Genomic DNA, 13,546 nt, shown 5'->3' with positions numbered 1-13,546 from the left:
ATTATTTTTTGTGATTCTTTCCTGTAAGTAAATGTTTAAAATGAATTAATTTCTATTCATTAAATGTTAAATCTACCGGTATTTTTTAGTTGTTCTATGCAAATATGGGTAAAAATACGCATTGTTATCACGCTACTCGAGAAATCATTAAATATTTACATAAAGAAGGAAATTCATACAGAAAAATTACAGAAAAAGCTTAGAATATTTAAAAACAATTGTGGAGGATGCAGCTAAGTGAACTTCAAAGATAAAAGTCGTGGCAGAAATCCAAAAATTGCACCTGTAATAATAAATGCGTTATTCGATGATTAAAAAAGATCCTTTTACCACATCTGTACAAATAAAAAAACTACTTAAATATTAATTTTGACGCATCAACAACTCCTAAAACCCTCTGTGGAGCTCACAGTGTCAGAAAAGTATCATTTTAATCGAAAAATTATACACTTCCCACGTAATGGTGTAGGGTATAAAAATATTCAGCAAATAATACAGTTTGCTAGGCATCACATCGCTTGGTCTAAGAAAAATTGCGTACCATTCTTTGGTCTGATGAAACCAAATATATTTTTCGTTCCGATAGAGGAGTTTATCAGGGCTGAAGACCTAAAAATCAATAATATAACCCAAAATATACTCTGAAGGCGGCTAAATATGGCAGAGGTAACAGCATGGTGTGGGGCTCATTTTTTTACTATGTTGTGGGGTCTCTATACAGTATTCAAAGTGTTTTTGAAACCACCAGATTACATTGAAATTTTGAAAAATATAATTCTTCCGTATGCTGAAGGGTTGTGCCTCTCAAATGAGTCTTCAGCAAGGTTAATGACCAAAAAATGACGGCAAAATTAAAAACAGGTGTTCCAGGATAATTAAGTTAGGTTGTTAGAATGGCCCATACAATCCCTTGATTTGAACCCGATTGAAAAATGTTGTGGAATGAAGTTAAAAAATCAAGCAGGGGAAAGTGTCCATCAAATTATGGCGACCTTTGGCAACTTATACAGGTTGCGTAGGACGCAATACCAGTAGAGAAGTGCCAAAATTTGGTCGACTCAATGCCCAGACGATGCGCTTTCGTTTTCGAAAACAAAGGATCGTATACAAAATATTAATGACACTGAAACACTTTATCTACCATTATTTAGTAAAAACCTGAATTAATTTCTTTCAAGTTTGGTCCTTATTAAAAGATGTCATGAAGTGTCCTTATTATTTTTCACACACCAAACTACGACAATTCGCATAAAATATAAAAGATAAATAAAATATGGTTACAAGCAATCAAAATATTTTTATAATACTTTTCTTAACATTTTAAGAAAACAATAAATTTCATAAACTGATGTAATTTTCACTTTTTTAGTCAGTTTTCAATGTAATCTTAGTTATGGATTGAAATGTCCTTATTATTTTTCACACCACTGTAGGTTGGCGTAGGTGGTCAAACAACAGGGATATCGCAATAGTCGGTAATGCATCCCATTTTCAGATTTTTTTTTGCAATCACGCTACAGGTCGCAATTTGATCGGATCGTCACGTATTTTTTGGGAGTTGATGCGGGCCCCTCAGAGGAAGAGATCTATTAAGTTTGGTGATAGTTGGATAATATTCAGGACTCGGAATAAGCAAAAAGCTTATGTGGTGAAAAGTCAACTTTTTTTCTTATGCGAATATCTCTGCTTCTGATAGGAGTATTCCGTCAATGGAAGAAGAAACTATCTCTTTTATATTGGTGCAAAGTATGTTGGCGTAAGTGGGCAAACGACCGAGATATCGCAAATGTCAGTAATATATCCAATTTTTCCATTTTTTGTAATCACGCTACAGGTTGAAATTTTGTTCGGATAGTCACGAAGTTTTGGGGGTAGATTTTGGTGATAGTCGGATAATAATTAGGGGTCGGAAAGGGGGAAAATTCATGTGGAGAGAAATGCATAGTTTTATTCTTTGTGAATATATCGACTTCTAGTAGGGGTATTCCAACGGCAAAGCCTGTCAATGGAAGAAGAAAATATTACCTTTACATTGGTGTAAAGTAGGTTGGCGAAGGTGGTCAAACAAGGGAGATACCACAATTGTCGGCAATGCATCCAATTCTTCCATTTTTTGCAATCACGCTACAGGTCGTAATTTTGGTTGCTTATGGGTGTCCCAGAGAGAAAGAGGTATATTATGTTTGTTGGTAGTCGGATTTTATTCCCTAAAATAAATGTTTACCAGTGAAAAGCTTATGCACAGGGGTAGTGGTGTAGGGTATCACATGTTCGGCCCCGTCGCGGCTATAGCCTCTGCTCTTTTGTTTTTTGTTTTGCATTTTTTTGTCTTTGTGGCCCTTGTTACGACCGTACAATTTGTTTGGGTTCAAAGTCCATTCTTCATGGGAAATTGACCCAAAATTAAAAAAAAAAACAAGTAAGAAAGTATCAGTCAGCTGAGCCGACAGAGATATACCCTCAGCCACGTACCCGAAGAAAAAAAGTTAACACAATACTTCTGTAGGTTTTTTAGCTGTTGGGAAAATTTTCCAGAATGATCCAAGACGAGTGCATTTTTTTCAAACTTTGGGTAGGGTGTACCCATAGTAGTGATCCGATGTAGTACATATTCGGACCTAATACAAATCTGTAGGAAATATTTTTTTTTTTTTCTTTATTAGTCTATGGATATTTTCCTTACAGACTATATAATTAAATATGTTGTACTTAATTTTCTGAATTTAAATATATTACAATTTTACTTTTCAATTTACAAAGTTTGAGCTAAATCGATTTCTCTCTTAAAGGGTTATTTTACACATTAACCAGTTTAGGTGGTGCCGGTAAGATTTTCTGGACCTTTTTATTATCTCAGGAAATATGGACTTTCCCACGAAAAAAAATTACAACGTCGTAACAGGGGCCGCAAGTGCAACTTGCTGCGTCACAAATTAATAAGATCAGAGAGGAGTTGTTAAACTATACTTTTTCCAAATTTTGTGTGGGAGGTACTCAAATAAGTGGACCGATATAGTCCATATTAGAACTCGATCTGTGCCTGAAAGTAATATTACCAATAGCAAAGTTTGGCTCAATTCGGTTATTCCCTCCTAGAGTTATCATGTCCACAATCTTGGCGAAAAATGTTGAACCTTTGTGGGGGAGGTACCGGAAGGAGTGGACCGATATGGTCTATCTTCGAATTTAAACTAAGTTTGGACAAAATATTGAAAGACCCAAAATTTTAACCAAATATGTTGATCCGGTCGAGAGTTATCGTGCACTCCAACTACGACACATGGTATTATATGGGTTGTTTGCAGTTTTCGTGCTGATTTCTGAGGATATATGGACTTGCTCCTGAAAAAACTTATATCGTCGTAATGGGGGTAGTGAATACAAGTGGCTTCAACAAAAATCAAAGCGATTCGAGAGCAGGTGCAAAGTATGGACTAATTCGGTTACTCCCTTCAAGAGTTATCGTGCGGACAAATTTTCCGAACATTTTTGAACTTTTGTGGGGGAGGTACCTGAAGGAGTGGACCGATATGGCCCATCTTCGAACTTAAATCAAATCTGGACAAAATATTTCGATACCCAAAATTTGAACCGAATCGATTAATCCGTTCGAGAGTTATCGTGCGCATCAGCCAGCCAGACAGACAGACAGACGGACGGACATTGCTAGATCGACTCAAAATTGTCTGAAACGGATATCGTACAAACATACTTGGGGTCTAAAACCATTATTTCGATGAGGCACATTTTTGGCCGTATCAAAGTGTAAATACCCTCTTTAGCCTAAAGGCTGAGGGTATAAACATAGAGACGTTATAAGTATGTATTGTGTTTACTTATTTTCTTTGTGTCCTAGGCTGAGGGTATATCGATGCATATTATTAACTTGTTTTAATAATATGCAACGAAAGAATCCCAATTGATCATTATAAAATATGGAAAATAATACATATGTATGTATGTATGTATGTTCTATATCTCTGGTATGCTAACATGTATATCAATTCATGTATGTATGACCGGTCGGCTAAAATATGTCGCAATCATATAAAAGAAATTCCTTGGAAAATAGTGCCCATGTGTACACGCTAACATCAACATTGCACATTAACATATCATGTAGTTGTTCGACTATATTGCAAGAAATTCGCTTTAATCTCATAATTTTTCGAATAAACACTTGCTATAAAAAGCTTTGTTCCTTTACGTTAAAATTTTTTCAAGTTTTATCAGTTTCACCATTTTTAACTACGAAAGCGTTCTTTAACCCCAAGAAGTAGTAAAACTTGAAGCAAAATTTAAGAGAGAGCATGCCAAAATGGCTTTCTCTTTTACTGCTTTCTGTTTGACAAATTTCGTGGTGTAAAAAGTGGCAAATCTGTCAAACTGCTGATTTGACATTTATTTGAACAATAAAGGCAAAAGAAAACAACGCGCACTGTCAAAGCAAAATAAAAAGAAATAAAGTAAAATATATAATAAACAAGTAAGAAAAGTGTTAAGTTCGGTCGGGCCGAACTTTTTATACCCTACACCACAATTTTCAGTCATTTCGGTGGATTAATGTGGCCACAACCTTCAAAATACCAAAAATCGGAAGGTACCGTTCTATGGGGGCTATATGATGGCGTGGACCTATACCTACAAATTTCTGGGGGAAAGTTTCATACCCCCAACGAACACTAAATACCAAATTTCAGCCATCTCGGTGTGATAATGAGGCCAAAGCCTTCAAAATACCGAAAATCGTCCTATGGGGCTATATCAAAATGTAGACCTATATAAACGTTTTATGGTACAAATGTTTCTTAGCTTCTAGAAACACAAAATACAAAGCTACAACCGATTCTGTTGTCAAATGGGACTAATACATTCAAAATATATTAAAATGACGCGTACTTTATATAGGGCGTTATATGGGGGCTATACCAAAACGTGGACCTATATAAACCAACTTTGGTAGGAATGTTTTTTGGTCTCTGGAGGCACAAAATACCAAATTACAACCAATTCGGTGGTTAAATGGGACAAATATCTTAAAAATGCCTTAAAACGACGACGCGTCACGCGTCATTTTGTATGGGGGCTATACGAAAGCGTGGACCTACATAGCCCGCTTTCAATACCAAAAGTCCTACGTGCATATAATAGATTTTCCCAAAATTTCATCCACCTACGTCAATCCGTTCGGACGCTAGAGTGATTTCCACAGACGGACAGACGGACGGACATGGCTATATCGATGTAGAATTGCACGCTGATCAAGAATATATATAGTTTGTGGGTTCTACAATGAATATTTCGAGTAGTTACAAACGTAGTGACAAACATAATATACCCCCATCCTATGGTGGAGGGTATAACAATTTGAACCAGTGAAATAAAAAACAGTGAAATTTATTTTGTTTGTTGTTTTTTGCCATTGCTGCCAGATCTACTATTTTACCATTCCTTTACTTTTGTGCAAAACTTGTTACGTGAGGCAATTATCACAGTTCTCTCTTTTGCTCCTTTTATTATTAAAAAAGCAAAGGAACAAAGCCAATGTAAGTTACATTGTTTTCAAATTGTAGATGTGAATAAACAAAATAAAATTGTATTTTCAGTGGCACTTGTACCTTTTAGTGATAGTGAAAGTGATATTTCAAGATGTGACCAAAGACAAGAGAAGTTATAAAAGAAAAATACAACGACTTAAAGAATTTATAAATTTAAATGCCATGACCCAGCAAAATTTGAAGGAAGGGATTCCATGCGATTACGTGATTTCATGGCATCTTTTGCCTTGGTTCAAACGAAGTCGTGAAAGATCCGATCTTTTCGTTAGCATTTGTACCAATGCAAAGGAAGTCGTGAAAGATCCGATCTTTTCATAAGCATTTGAACCCATGTAAAGGAACTCCTGAAAGATCAGATTTTTTCATCAGCATTTGAACCCATTCCATCGATCCAATAGAGATGAATTTTGTGTTTTTATTTATAAATTTTTTTCTAAATATATAATGCTGGGTTTATATTATAGTACAAGTTGGCGCAAAAGTAATCCTCCTATCAGAAAATGCTATAAATTTTGCGATTGGCCCCTAACGTCAGTTCTGTTTTGATATTTTTGTAGTAAACACATGCGAAATACACGTTAATAAACAATGTTACGCTACACTGCTCCAGAACGCGGAATATTGGCGACTATTTATTTGACCAATAATCGGTCGGTGACTTTGGCACAACGTGAATTTCGTGATGACCGCCTGATTTGAGTGCTCCAGACTTCTTTTTGAGGGGCTTTTTGAAGTCGCGGGTTTATGTCAACAAGCCTCAGACTCTTTCAGCTCTTAAAGACAATATCCGTCAAGAATGTGAGGACGTATCACCGGAAGTTTTGGCCAAAGTGATGGAAAATGCCATAAAAAGGGCTCAAATGACAATAAACTGTGACGGCCATTTATCCGTCATCATATTCTCGACTTGATGATAATGTCATTGCAAGGGTTGGTGAAAATGACATGCCAAAGCATTGGTAAAAATGACATGTCAAAGCATTGGTGTAAGGCCGTCATCAGACCATCTGCTTTTTCACAAGTATGACATCAGCTGTTCTGTATATTAGTATACCCAAAGTGACTATATACATGTGAAAAAGCTGATGGTCTGATGGCCGCCTAAATGACATGCTTTGGATCCAAAAATGAATAGCATCTTTTGGGGTCCACGCTCATATAAAATGAAGATGCTAAAAAGATGACAGATCACTTGCACCCATGATTGAATGGCATTAAACATTTTGCTGATGGATGCGCTTCCGAAAACTGACGATGATGATTAAAGCTGTACATTCCAATTGACTATTTCATGAAGTACAAAAAATATTTATTTCGATTTCAAAAAAACAAACCACTTGAATTACTCTTAAAAAGATTTGTTTTAAGTAAACTTTTTTAATGTAACCGCCACTTATTAATGTAATAGCCTGATAGTTAGAGTTGGGCAATCTTGTTCAATTGAACGATCCGGATCATTATCTCGTTCAATGGACACCGGTAATTTCTTTGACCAAACTGCGTATACTTAATATCACACGTTGGTTTTTATGATGTTACTCATTCGTCTTTGAATGAGAACAGTGATCCGTATCGTTCAATTGAACGAGATTGCCCAACTCTACTGATAGTGTGACAGCGACACCAATTGCCGTTATATTGAAGATATTCCCATTTTTTATTTTTTTTCTAGTAAATATGATTTAGTAACGCAACTATACCGAAATTTAACAAAACAATTTTCTTTATACCAAAAGTTATTTAATAAAAACCGTCTCCTTTAAAATTTGCTTTTTGTCGCTTACATTTTTTTCGCGGGAAATGCTCAATATGTTCCTGTTAAACCTCAGCCCAGAAATAATGCTGATATATTTGTAACACTGTGCTAATGTCACATGTGTAAGTCACATTGTGACATGTTTGTACTTATGTATGTATGTGATGTGAATTTGCTACCATTGTATAAGACTTCTGTATGTAGATTCTAATCACTTAAATCAGTAGTGTGGCATCTTATTTGTTTGTTTTCGTTGATTTTTTTGCTTTGCGTTCTGAGGTCGAATGAATACCATTGCAGACTGTCAGCTACACGGGGGTTCCTTATATGGTCAGGCTTGATTGAAGGTGCACCTTCGTTACGCCTGGTGAGTGATGATCATCACAACAAAAAAATTACAAAACAAAAAAAAAAACACAATCGCAACAAATGATCAACAACAACGGCAACAATTTGTATTTTTTCCAAAGATGAGTGAAATACTTGTATGGTTGATGAACATTAGAGTGTGATCAAGGGGAAATCGTAGAAATGGGGAATCACGTTTTATCCGAATTTTAGGGTATTTTTGAAGTTACTGCGAATTATTAATCGAAAATTTTATAATCACGATCAGAACCAATGTGGACAATATGTGGTTCCGCAAGGACATACAAAGACCTATCTCGGTGGGTATTGTAAATCTTTAATTTTACGAACTCCTTTTTCTGCCGATCTCTTGTACCCACATTAATATTTGCAACCATAAAATGATGCACATGACCATTAACATTGTTAAAGCACACCGTTGAAAAAGCAACAACACAATATCCAAAAACACTTCCATTGTGTATGTCTACAAAAAAGTCCAGAACAACCGAAAAGAACTTGTTAAAAATGAATTGTAAGGTCCACACGAGCGCACATCAGCACAAATTTTCAATTCTACACTCTGTCATTCTGATGGGAGGTCAAAAAAGTGTTTTTGAAAATTGTCATAATTTTGGCATATCGCAAAAATACCTACTTTACCATGCAAATGTGTCAACGAGAATTTGTGGTATTACCGCAAGACCATGGTGATCATAAATTATCAAAACGTTTGCTTTAATTTATAACGGATTTATGCTTGCAGGCTTTTAATGTGACTCTTGTTGTTGCTGTTGTTGATTTTTGTCTTCAATTCTTCTGAAGCTTCAGCATACACATGTGTATGTGTGCGTTTTATCTTCATTCCATAATTTATTTGCTTTTGTTCTTCTTGTTGTTGTTGGTGGTGGTGGCTTTTAGTGCCCCATAGAGGCCAAAGAAGGCGCCTGTCGTTGTCTATTTGAATATTTGCGATCAAGTGCCATTCATTACCTTTGGGCCTTTTGTCGGCCTATTTGAAAGCCATCCACTGGCATCCACACAGATGGCTACAAAAAACACGGCTGTATGGCAACGCGTCGCCATTTGTGTCGGCGCTCTCATACCATCGTTATCGATGACTAAACGTTTGACGTTTTATTTTGTCGTTCTTGCTGTTTTTTTCTTTTTCTCTATTGCCCATGAGATGAATTTTGCAATTTTGGAAATCTGATACTCTAATGTTGAAAAATTAACAACACGAAAATTGAGGTCATGCATTCAATTTTCGTGTTGTTAATTTTTGTTAAAAAAACAAAGAATTTTCTTGCTAATTTATCCAAGTTATCAACATGTTGGTGGATTACATTAAATTTAGAAATTATGCCCAAATATGGAACTTCTGACAAAATACCTTGGTGACGAGTTTTACGATATTCGTCCCAGGGTTTCGGAGTCGAGGTATTTTTGGCTCGACTCCGACTCCGACTCCGGGCGAATTTTTTTCACGACTCCGGCTCCGACTCCGACTCCGGGTCGACTCCGAATGAATTCCTGTACCACTAAAAATGAATAAAATGTGCAAAATTTTTTAATTTTTTCCTATATTTTGGCCTATATAGGCTAATGTGTTAGTTTTTCCTTACATATTCATTAGAAAGGACATTCGTTCGAATACATTCGATCATATCAATATCGTTTCGGCCGAATTTTACGAATGTTTCTGTCGGCTTTCCTTTATTTGGACGAATATATTCTGGACGGAATTCTTCCGCGTGAGAAAATCTTAGAGGCTTCAAAATATGTGAAAATGAAGGGGCAATACAAATCATAAGGACTGTGTACATGCAACAAAAATTATAATCAATTAATGACCAAGTTTCAAACTGGATGTAAACCAACATTTAAGTGTGCTTAGTCTTAAAAGGAGAAACCCAGTTGTAAAGCTCAATAAAAGCAAGTTTTTATGATTTTTTTCCGAGAACACTACGTAACTTTTTGGCAGATTTTTTTCTCCATCTGAAAGAGAAAAATATTACGAAATTTTGAGGCAGTCTACGAAACCCAGCTTTTATTAAAGCATTTTGCGGTGCCAACTCTAGCTCGAAAACTAATAAACCAATTGTCATATATTTTTGTGACCGATGTCGAGAAAAACACAGTTTATATGCTGCATACAAAATAAAATAAAGTGTTCCTATCCAACTCTCGTACTAAGCCACTATTGTTCCGATCGACTTAAAAATTTGAAATTTACAAGTAGGGATCACCCCTTAAACTAAAGTTCAGCGCTCACATTTTGAACGTTGGTGTGGAGTGGATAATTTTATTGAAATATTTGAGATATATTGTGGACACCACCCAGCACGTAGGCAGATGGATGTCTTCTGGAACTGAAAAATTAGCACACTGAGATTTCGTGCATGAAAATATTCTACAAAAATGTTGATAGGAAAATTTTATGTATGGTCGGTCTAGGACAAGTAATCGATATTGTCATATTTTCATTGTCCTTTATCACTTTTACCCAATCCTTTTTCATGAAAAACTATATGATTATACATTTGATTGAATTTCGTACTATATCTGTTCCTGGCGGACGGATCCGGTTATTTAAATGTATACACCTAAAGCCCTCATTGAGTATATAATGAATCCTAGAAGAAAGATTCGCCGTTTGTCTGAGTTATGGCGGGATGAATCTATCGTTGAACAACAACGAATGTATGATGCCCTGATTCAGAAGCGTAACCCTCCGAATTTCATATATAGTTAATAGATTATGCGAACTTTACCGAAATACATAAACATACGATTTTTTTTGAGAAAGTAATGGGTAAAGCTGATAAAGGACAATGAAAACTTGACAATATGGATTTCTTGGATATGGGAAACCTACATATAATTTTCGATGAAACATTTTTGTCAAAAATTTCATTTTGTTTTACTTTTTGAGTTCAAGAACAAAAAAGACATCGAAGGAACTAAGGTAGAAGGACAGCATATTCGACAGAAAGGTTCCTCATTCTATTTAATTGAAAACATGTCATCTAAAAATGATGAAACAATATCTCAATGATTGATGGGGGTCAATCAAAAAATTTATTATGTCATAACTCAGATATTTGAGCTATGGGATCCTTTGGGGTTTTCAATTAGGGTTTTTATCCCGAAAAGGAATTTTTCCACACCCAGATCTTGACTTCCATTTTGTGCCACATGGTATTCAGTAAGATTTCCCATAGAGACAACAATGTCTTTAATAGAAGACAAGGATAACTTCTCATAAAAACAAGAGAGAATACCAGTAGAACTTTGTGAGAATACCAGTAAGACTTCTGACGAAAGAAGTTAAAGGTCCAATCTTAATTCGATTGTTATAGAACTTTACTTTTGTTTGAAAATTTTAAAAAAAATCAATTAGATCAACAAAATAGGGATGAATAGACTACACTTCAGAGGATAGTAAATATCCTGTGAATTTTCCTTTAACTTAGTATAATTTACTGTTTGCATATATATTTTCTTATACCTTCCTTTTAAAAAAAAAAAGTTTTAAAAAAATTTTTTTGTTCCAAATTTAATGTTATATTTCTATAACGTGAAAAAAAATTGCCCGGAGTCGGAGTCGAGTTATTTTTTTCGACTCAGACTCCGACTCCAGCAAAATTGCTCGACTCCGACTCGTAGACTCCGACTCCGACTCCGACTCCGAAACCCTGATTCGTCCGAAACCACACCCTAACTGTGTTTCTGCAAGCTATCAAACGTCTTTTCTGTAATATCTATTCCGGATTGCTTAGGTCCGTATTTTGTTTTTAGCATTACCATCCCCCATATGCAAACTTCACTAGGATACAGTAAATGACCGGGGTTGCAGTATTTTTGAGTTGGCTTCGGACTTGTTGGCTTGCGGAATGATAACGATACATAAAGCGTTGCTCCATTGCAATGTGCTGCACCGGCTAGTTATAGTGCTTACACCTGGGAAGGTTTTGAGGATTCTGAAACTACAACAATAATAGATGAGAAACATCAAAAAACAAAAAAATCGCCGGAGCGCTTTTTAAACAAATCGCGATTCGAGTTGACTCGCTTCTGCTCGTCTATACAGACTCGCTTCTGCTCGTCTATACAGACTCGCTTCTGCTCGTCTATACAGACTCGCTTCTGCTCGTCTATACAGACTCGCTTCTGCTCGTCTATACAGACTCGCTTCTGCTCGTCTATACAGACTCGCTTCTGCTCGTCTATACAGACTCGCTTCTGCTCGTCTATACCGACTCGCTTCTGCTCGTCTATACCGACTCGCTTCTGCTCGTCTATACCGACTCGCTTCTGCTCGTCTATACCGACTCGCTTCTGCTCGTCTATACCGACTCGCTTCTGCTCGTCTATACCGACTCGCTTCTGCTAGTCTATACCGACTCGCTTCTGCTAGTCTATACCGACTCGCTTCTGCTCGTCTATACCGACTCGCTTCTGCTCGTCTATACCGACTCAATACTGATCGCTTCTTCTCGTCTATACCGACTCGCTTCTGCTCGTCTATACCGACTCGCTTCTGCTCGTCTATACCGACTCGCTTCTGCTCGTCTATACAGACTCAATACTGATCGCTTCTGCTCGTCTATACCGACTCGCTTCTGCTCGTCTATACCGACTCGCTTCTGCTCGTCTAAACAGACTCGCTTCTGCTCGTCTAACCAGACTCGCTTCTGCTCGTCTAAACAGACTCTCTTCTGCTCGTCTAAACAGACTCGCTTCTGCTCGTCTATACAGACTCGCTTCTGCTCGTCTATACAGACTCGCTTCTGCTCGTCTATACAGACTCGCTTCTGCTGGTCTAACAGACTCGCTTCCGCTCGTCTAAACAGACTCTCTTCTGCTCGTCTAAACAGACTCGCTTCTGCTCGTCTAAACAGACTCGCTTCTGTTCGTCTATACCGACACGCTGCTGCTCGTCTATACAGACTCGCTTCTACTCGTCTATACATATCTGCTTCTGTTCGTCTATACAGACTCGCTTCTGATCGTCTATACAGACTCGCTTCTGTTCGTTTATACAGACTCGCTTCTGCTCGTCTATACAAACTCGCTTCTGCTCGTCTACACAGACTCGATTCTGCTCGTCTATACAGACTCGATTCTGCTCGTCTATACAGACTCGCTTCTGCTCGTCTATACAGACTCGCTTCTGCTCGTCTATACACACTCGCTTCTGCTCGTCTATACAGACTCGCTTCTGTTCGTCTATGCAGACTCGCTTCTGTTCGTCTATACAGACTCGCTTCTGTTCGTCTATACTGACACGCTTCTGTTCGTCTATACAGACTCGATTCAGTTCGTCTATACAGACTCGCTTCTGCTCGTCTATTAAAACACCAACAAAAAAAAACCAACAAAAAATGTTTGAAGGAAAAATTGTATTTTTGGATTTGCAATTCACGGTGCTCTTGAAGCAACTTTAAATGGAAGGTGCTTACACCTGGGAAGTTTTTTTGCGGATTCGGAAACTACAATGTTCATAGATGAGAAATATCAAAAAAAAAAAATCGCCATAGCGCTTTTTAAATAAGTCGCGATTCAAGTCGGCATTTTTAAGATTTGGTCTTCACGATTTTGCTTGGAAATCGCAAGTCCTATCGAAAAGGGACAAAAGAAGTAGTTATAGCTATAAAAATTCTCTACAAGATTGATCTTTAAGGTATTTTAGTAGGTTTTTCCGTTTTTCAAATTTAGAAGTTCAAATTGGGACAATTCACTGACTGTATCGTTTCCTTATAAAACAGTGTCATGACTGCAATTTCCCATCATAAACTTATATATCTCAAAAATGGTACAACCTAGGAAAAGGACACGAAAGCCAATTTGTAGAGAATTTTGACAGCTACAATATTTTTTT

This window comes from Musca autumnalis, unplaced genomic scaffold (genome assembly GCF_047663935.1).
Source record: "Musca autumnalis isolate F117 unplaced genomic scaffold, ASM4766393v1 scaffold_2, whole genome shotgun sequence".
Taxonomy (NCBI): domain Eukaryota; kingdom Metazoa; phylum Arthropoda; class Insecta; order Diptera; family Muscidae; genus Musca; species Musca autumnalis.
Note: the sequence above shows the minus strand (reverse complement) of the source record.